Genomic DNA, 2,255 nt, shown 5'->3' with positions numbered 1-2,255 from the left:
CCAAGCAGGAAGGGGAGGGAGAGGGTGCTGTCCCTGCAGGGGGATGATGGTCTGACCCCTCCAGCTGCGTGGGGCCACCCCTGTGGGGTCACACACTGGTGTTCTCTCCTCTCGATGGTGGTCGGGGGTACTTGTTGAGGATGCCTCGCTCCCTGCAGGTTGGAGTTTCAGCCGGCGCTGGCTGCCATGGGACTCCCTGCCATCCCGTGGTGCGGGGCCAGTAACCCTGGTTCAGGCACCTGTGATGACACCCATGAAACCTCGCATGCTCATCTTGAGGTGTGATGTGCAGGCAGCGGTGCCCTCGGTGAATGATAACTGTATGACTCTGAGCGGTGGATCACTCAGCTAGTGCATCAATGAAGAACACAGCTAGCTGTGAGAACTTATGTGAATTGCAGGACACATTGATCATCAACACTTCAAACACACTCTGAGGCCCCGGGTTACACCCGGGGCTACCCTTGTTTGAGAGTCGTCATGCCTTTCATCACACTTGGGGGTGTCCTGCCCCCATCGAGGGCATGGCTGGGGAGTCAAGGGAGCCTGCCAAGGGCCCCCCATTCCCCCAGGGTGAGATGCAGATGGATGAGAGGGATTTCTTGCTGCCCAGAGTGGGGAAGCCTGCCTGAATGCTACTGCGGATGGGAGGGTGTAGGCAGGCATCCGGCCCACCCCCTCAGAGGCTGTCAATGGTACCACCACACGGCTGCCCTCCAGGGGTGAGGCACAACTCCTGCCTGCCTGGTTCCTGTGCACCTGGGCCATGCTGGCCCTCCTCTGCCACCTTGAGTCAGGCAGTGGAGGAGCAGGTGCGACAGCCGGGGGAGCAAGGGTGGCGTATCTGTCTGTTCCCGTGGTTCCTGCCCGCCCCCATCACCTGCGACCGTGACTTCAGATCAGACATAGCGACCCGCCTAATTTAAGCATATTACTAAGTGGAGGAAAATAAACTGATCAGGATTCCCTCAGTAACAGTGAGTGAAGAGGGAAGAGCTCAGCACTGAATCCCCGTCCAGACAACGGGTGCAGGGAAATGTGGCATACGGACGTCCATATCCCTGGTGCCGCCCAGGGTGCCCAAGTCTTTGTGATCAAGGCTCAGCCCACGGGCAGTGTGAGGGCAGTGGCTGCCCCTGGTGAGTTGGAATCAGGTCTTCTCAGAGTCAGGTTGTTTGTGAATGCAGCCCAAAGCAGGTGGTAAACTCCATCTAAGATAAAACACTGGCATGAGACCGATAGCGGACAAGTACCATAAGGGAAAGTTGAAAAGAACTTTAAAGAGAGAGTTCAAGAGGGCGTGAAACCATTCAGATGTAAATGGGTGGGGTCCATACGGTCTGCCCAGAGGATTCAACTCAGTGGTTGCGTCAGCCACCCATGTGAGTTCCCCTACCCCTCCAGGGGGGGTGGGGGACCATCCCTGGGTATGCCAGCCACTGTCAGGTGCACTTCCTCTGCAGCAGTGTGCAGCAACTGGTTCCTGATTGGCTGGGAAGGCCGCATGGAAGGTGGCTCCCCTCCCTGGAGGGGAGTGTTGCAGCCTATCAGCCCTTGCTGTGCCACTGGGTCGTGGGAGACCACTGCCGCACCCTCCCTTGCCCTCTCGGCAGAGGCCCCTGGCTCCTTGCGGACTGTCGACTGGGCCTGACTGTTCTCAGTGTGGCCCTACCACATCCCACTGATGGGCCAGCAGGCTAACTTCGGGTGCCCGGGGTCCATGGCAATGTCGGTGACCCACCCATCCTGTCTTGAAACATGGACCAAGGAGTCTAACAGGTGCGTGAGTCCGAGGGTGGGCAAGAGACCCCACTGTGCAATGAAAGTGAGGGCCAGCATGCACCAGCTGAGGTGGGTTACCCACACCCCACTTGGGGGGGGCGCATCATCGGTCCATCTCACCTGTCCCGTCAGGGAGGTGAAGCGTTAGCGCACCTGGTGGGACCCAAAAAATGGTGAACTATGCCTAGGCAGGGCTAAGCCAGAGGAAATTCTGGTAGAGATCCGTAGTGGTCATAACATGCAAATCGGTCATCTGACCTGGGTATAGGGGCAAAAGACTAATTGAACCATCTAGTAGCTGTTTCCCTCAGGATAGCTGGTGCTCATCGGATGCAGTTTTATCTGGTAAAGAGAATGATTAGAGGTCATGGGGCCAAAACGATCTCAACCTATTCTCAAACTTTAAATGGGTAAGAAGCCCGACTCACTGACTTGGATCCTGGCGTGGAATGTGAGTGCCCAGTGGGCCACTT

At 57.2% G+C, this 2,255-nt stretch overlaps 2 non-coding genes across 2 annotated transcripts in view; both read left to right on the top strand.

Moving 5' to 3' along the window:
- Window positions 1-324: 324 nt before the first annotated feature.
- Window positions 325-478, top strand: LOC122798945. Its single transcript, XR_006364365.1, has one exon. It is a non-coding gene; the product is annotated as a 5.8S ribosomal RNA (ribosomal RNA).
- Window positions 479-889: 411 nt separating this feature from the next.
- The window catches only part of LOC122799053, a 3,707-nt gene continuing 2,341 nt past the window's right edge, over window positions 890-2,255 (top strand). The window contains exon 1 of the ribosomal RNA XR_006364426.1: window positions 890-2,255. This exon is cut by the window's right edge and continues 2,341 nt beyond it. This is a non-coding gene — a ribosomal RNA (28S ribosomal RNA).

This window comes from Protopterus annectens, chromosome 3.part1 (assembly GCF_019279795.1).
Source record: "Protopterus annectens isolate FY-2018-M chromosome 3.part1, PAN1.0, whole genome shotgun sequence".
In the NCBI taxonomy this organism is placed as follows: Eukaryota; Metazoa; Chordata; order Ceratodontiformes; family Protopteridae; genus Protopterus; species Protopterus annectens.
This window is presented reverse-complemented; position numbering and strand designations above follow the sequence as displayed.